Source organism: Pteronotus mesoamericanus, unplaced genomic scaffold (genome assembly GCF_021234165.1).
Source record: "Pteronotus mesoamericanus isolate MK-2021 breed Mesoamerican mustached bat unplaced genomic scaffold, CSHL_Meso_final scaffold_31, whole genome shotgun sequence".
NCBI lineage: Eukaryota > Metazoa > Chordata > Mammalia > Chiroptera > Mormoopidae > Pteronotus > Pteronotus mesoamericanus.
Window position 1 is genome coordinate 24,857,839 of NW_026555312.1, and position 5,976 is coordinate 24,863,814.

Consider the following 5,976-nt stretch of genomic DNA (forward strand, 5'->3'; position numbering starts at 1 on the left):
CACAAAACTTCACAAATGACTTTTGACACATTAGATCAGTCACAGCACATTCTCCATACACTGCATTAATCTTATATTTTTCACTTCAGTTGTGTTCTTGAAATAATAAAGCAAAATATACCAAAAATGTTGTATATCTTCTTCCATCTTCAATATTAAAATGACTGCACAAAAATTAGCCAATTTTGATAAATTTTTTTAAATGAATACTGATGTGACAGCTGTCACAATACAATCTAACAAAAGTGTTTTGAATGAAGTTTAAGACAATGAAGCACTACTAGAGCTGTTGTACAGAAAAAATGTAAAGTACTTTTTGGCCAACCCAATATCTTATGGACATATTGATTGGTTAGAGTATTTCATATAAGTTCTACTTTTCTGATTTTACAGACCAAACGAGTAAATTGTTCAAAAATACTATCTGGTTGAGATTTTATTTATAAGACTGTTATGTTAAGATGTAACTGAGTCAAAACTAGAGGTGAGTATTGTTATTTTGTCCATTAATTTATACATTAAACAAATACTTATTCATGTATTTTGCCCGTTTTAATTGGATTGTTTTTCTTCCTGGTGTGAAGTTGTGTGAGTTCTTTATACATGTTGGAGTTCAAACCTTTCTCTGAGGTATCACTGGCAAATATATTTTCCCATACAGTTAGTTCCCTTTTCATTTTGCTAATGTTTTCTTTAATGGTGCAGAATTGTTGGGAACCAACTCCTCTGGTTTCAGGAATTGTAACTCTGCCGACAGGCAAGAGGGCCCCAAGGCTGTAAATAATCAAGGAGGCCTTGGGAACACAGGCCATTGAGGAGACAAAACCTGTCTTCCTGGCAGGGGCATAGCCCCTGCCTCCCTCACATCACCCTGCTTGGCCCTGTGATGGTTGGTTAGTCAAAGACAGGTAAGATCTCTCATTAAGAGAGACAACCTAAGCCAGACATGGCCAGTATAGGCAGCAGATAAGGACTTGGGGGAAATGGAGAAAGGGCAAAAAGGCTCGCTCCCCTCAGCTTGGCTGGACATGGCCTGAGTCCTCATTATCTCTGAAAGGAAGTCTCCTTACCTCTTGGAGGCTCTGTCCCTCCCACCTGGCTCAGGCTTGAAACAATACTAAAGGCAGGTACAGCCTTAAACTGGAAGGGGCAGTTCCCAGGGACAATCAGGCCTAGAAGTTCTTTGAAGCATGCTTTGTTCTTCTCTCAAAAGCTATGATAACCAGCTCATCCTGGGAAGATTTGCATTATTCAAGGACCCTGACCTGAGGCAGATCTCTTGTGTTCCTTCAAAATGGTTATCTATGATCTCTATCTGTTTTCTGTAAACATAGCCTTTTGACATTAATTGATGAGCTTTGCATCCATACCACTGTGCATTTGGTTCTCAATAAAAGCCTTTGGACATGGGGGCTTGGGGCCTTCTCCACTAGAGGGAAAAGCCATGTCCCTCTCCTGGCAAACAAAAAAGTGTTTGTGGTGACTCATGTTTATTCATTTGTCCCGTAACAACCCCGGGACAAGCTCTGCAGGGTTCAGAGCCCCACTCCCTCCTCAGCTGGCTCCCGACAGTAAGCCTCAGATCCAGGAGTCACTCGCTCCACTGTGGTGTTCCCCACAACACAGAAGCTTTTTAATTTGATGTAGTCCCATTTGTTTCTTCTTTCCTTTATGTCCCTTGCTCTAGGGAACATATCAGTGAAAATATTGCTGCATGGAATATCTGAAATTTTCCTGCTTATGTTGTCTTCTAGGACGTTTATGGTGTCATGGCTTATATTTAAGTCTTTTATCCATCCTGAGTTTATTTTTGTGTATGTTGTAAGTTGGTGGTCAAGTTTCTTTTCTTTTTTCTTTCTTTCTTTCTTTTTCTTTTTTTTTTTTTTTTTGCCTGTATCTGTCCAGATCTCGCAATACCATTTGTAGAAGAGGCTATTCTTACTTCATTTTACACTTCTGCCCTCTTTGTTGAATATTCATTGAGCACAGAGATATGGGTTTATTTCTGGGCTCTCTATTCTGTTCCATTGATCTATGTGTCTGTTCTTATACCAACAAGCAGCAAGTGCTGGAGAGGTTGTAGAGAAAAGAGAACTCTAGTACACTGCTGGTGGAAATGCAGACTGGGGCTGACATTGTAGAAAACACTATGGAATTTCCTCAAAAAACTAAAAATGGAACTTCCTTTTGACCCAGCAATTCCACTACTAGGATTATATACCCTAAAAATCCTGAAGCACCAATTCAAAAGAACCTATACACCCTAATGTTCATAGCAGCATTATTTACAATAGCCAAATGCTGGAAACAGCCTAAGTGGCCATCAGTAAATAAGTGGATCAAAAAACTGTGGAACATTTACACAATGGAATACTACACAGCAGAAAGAAAGAAGGAACCCCTATCCTTTGTTATAGCATGGATCAAACTGGAGAGTATTGTGCTAAGTGAAATAAGCCAGATAGTGAAAGACAAATACTATATGATCTCACCAAAAGTGGAACCTAAGCAACAAAAGAAACAAGTGAGCAAAATAGAACCAGAGATAAGGAAATAAAGAACAAACGAACATCAACAAGAGGGCCAATGAGGGGGATAACAGGGGAAAGAATGGGAAGGGTCCAATCAAGGAACATGTTTAAAGGACCTATGAACAAAGACAACAGAGGGGAGGATTGATTGAATGTGGGAGGTGGGGTGGGTTAGGGGGGAGACTAATGGAGGAAAAATGGGGATAACTCTAATTGAACAATAATAAAAAAAACAAATTAATAAAAAATAAAATTTAAAAAAATTAAGAAACACACTTATTAAATTTTGACGTGACAATTGTGTAGGTTACTGATATTAAGGTATAACCTTGTGTTCAAGAAGTTCTCAACCTAAGATCAAGACAAATACACAAAGAATACATGAGAAAACATAAATATTTTTATTTTCTTGAGGAATCATGCAAACATAAATGAGAAACTTATTCAGTCTAACTGAGTTTGGTAGAATTTCCACAAAATATTCACAGAATATTATGAATTTTCTACCAGACTCCAAGGCAAAAGAATTTGTGGGAAAAACAAGTATTTATATAGAACAGAGTGAATGTCCATGCAGATAACATATTGCAGTGAGGAATGATGTGGCAGTCCTGTCTATGGTTATATAGGATGTGTGCGGCATCACTCTGACATCGCCATTCATGTAGGAAGCCCCTCCCTAGAATTGTGCAGTACACACACAACCTGCACAACTGTACGTGACAATTGTGCTCTGACAAGATGATCTCAGAGACAAAGTTTGGTCTCTGATGAAGAAGAGCTGCCATTCTGTTCCTTTGGTACCCACAAAATTGTTACCTTCTGGCACTGTTGATTCTGCCTCCACTTGTTGGCCCATTTTGTGGACTCCACTTTTTTCACTGCTACTTAACTGTTAATGATCTTCAAGGTCCTCTATTTGGTAGACTATTCTGTTTTACTGTCTGCCTTCTTCTAGGATAATACCATCTACTCTCATGTTACCAACCAGCCCGATACCCCAACCAGCTTCATATTCATAATTCTAAGGAAGTGCACATACGTAAGTAGTTACAAAAAAACCATCCTAACACTAGGTTGGCCAAAATTTTGTGGGGTTTTTTTCCCCCATTAGATGGCTGTAGTAGCACTTAGTTGTCTTTAACTTCATTAGGAACAATTTTGTTCTCTGTTATATCAGTGTGCATTTAAAAAAATCAAAATTGGCAAATTTTTGTGCAACCATTTTACTATTGAAGAAGGAAGAAGTACACAACATTTTCAGCATATTGTGCTTTATTATTTAAAAAATGGTAAAAACACAACTGAAAAGCAAAAAAAAAAAAAAGATTTGTGCAGTGTATGGAGAAGGTGCTGTAATTGATTGAACTTTCAAAAGTGATTTATGAAGTTTCATGCTAGAGATTTCTCGCTGGGTGGTGCTCCATGATCAGGTAGACCAGTTGAAATTGATAGCAATCAAATTGAGATATTAATAGAGAACAATCAATTTTATACCATGCAGGAGATAGCTGACATACTCAAAATACCCAAATCAATAAAGTTATTGGTGAAAATGAAAAATGTGTCCTTTATTTTATGGAAAAAACTAAACAGGATTTTTGGCCAATCCAATACTTATTAAATACTAGTAATGTGTCACAAGCTGTGTAAGAATATTATATATACTATTTAATTCTCCTGGAAATCTATTAGAATATTATCATTTCTAATATATAATTAAGAACACTGCAACTATGAAATTAATTATGCCAAATCACACATGTAGAAAGTGAGCAGATTAGGATTCAAATCCATGACTGGCTGACTTCAAGGGCCACTTTTTGGATAGATGGTGTTGCCTCCAAGTGCCTACTTCTCTTCCAAACTGAAACTACTTTCTTGCTATCCATCTTATTCTTTCCCCACCTCAGAAAATAACCACACCATTTACTATGTTATGGTTACTCCGATGTAGCCAAATAATCACTATGGCTAGCAGAATTTACTCTATTTGAGATTTAAAATATTTTTATTGGTAAACATAACTCAAGTACTGAAAACTGCATAAAACAAATGTACAACTTTCCAAGTCATTATAGGGTAAATACCCTTGTAATAATCCCAAGTAATGAGAAAATGATACTGCCAGCCACCCCAGTGCCTGTCATGTACTGCCACCCAATCACAACCTTGTCTCTCCCCATAAAAGTAACAACTTTCTGACTTTTGTTGTTCAATTTCTTATTTTCCTTTGTAATTTTATCACCAGTATGTTTTTAAATACTGCTGTATTTTTCTCCTAATTTCTTCTTTGAAATAGTTTTTTTTTGTTGTTTTTGTGTTTGTTTTTCCTGCAAAAAGCTTTATTATTTCTATTTGGTCCAATGCATGGGAGAGAGTTTCAGGATGGGGTGGGGTGGTTTCAGAGAGAGACTCAGGGAAAAGCCACACACCAAGGAAATGCAGAGGGGCCCCTTAAAGACCTCTGAGCTCCAAAGGCTTCCTAGTTGTGCTTGAAGGTAAGCCTTTGAAGAAATTCTTGCCCACCCTAGGCTGGGAGCCAGATAGCCTGTGGATGTTAGTCAGGTGTTCACCCACCTTCTTGATGAGTTTCACTTCCTCATCCAGGAGTGGTTCTCCAGGAAGTTACAGAGATGAGGGTCTGTGCGGGTAGAACCCAGGACATGCACATCCAAAAGGGCCTGGTTCATGTCCTTGTCCAAGGCCAATACTGCTTCCAGGGTGTCCTGAGTTTTACACCACTCATCTTTGAAAGGTTTTGCCACGTCCTGGAGAAGAATGTGGCCGCCATGCTGGTTTTGCAGCTTTAAGAGATGCTCAGAGCACTCATGCTTCTCCTTGGCCAACTCTGGGGAGCAGGGGCCCACGCTCTGCAGAGCCACACCCTCACGGTCAGAAAAGAAACCCAGAGAGAGGTAGGTGTAGGAGGTCCGCAGATGCAGATGCAGATGCAGATTGCCCAGACAGTTGATGGAAGCCTCCAGCTTGGTGGAATAATTCTAACAAATTTGGGAGCTCATGGTTGTTCAGCAATAAAAATTAAGGTAAAAAAAAAAATGGTGTCAGCTGGTCTTGGAGGCTGAGGATGGTTGAGGCATTTTCCAAGGTGGTGAATATAAAAGAGTTTGGAGGGTAGTTGGAAAGAAGGGGCATCCCTATTTCTATTTCATCCAAACTCTGTTGAAGCAAGAGACAGATCCCAGGACCTCCGAGGGCACTGTTTTTTGTTTGTTTGTTTTTTTAATAATTATTGTTCAGTAGCATGATGCAAAAAAAAAAAAAATAGTACAGAGAAGTCCCATGTAGATAGTTTTTATCCAGTTTCCTCCAATGGTAACATCTTACTTAAGTTCAGTACAATATGAAACTAGAAAATTGACATCGGTCTAATCTACAGAATTTGTTTTATTTTACATACACTGCTTTATTTGTGTGTATTTGT

At 38.5% G+C, this 5,976-nt stretch overlaps 1 pseudogene; it reads right to left on the minus strand.

Moving 5' to 3' along the window:
- Positions 1–4,988: 4,988 nt before the first annotated feature.
- On the minus strand, positions 4,989–5,554 carry LOC129085576 (ferritin light chain-like; annotated as a pseudogene).
- Between the last annotated feature and the right edge of the window lie 422 nt (positions 5,555–5,976).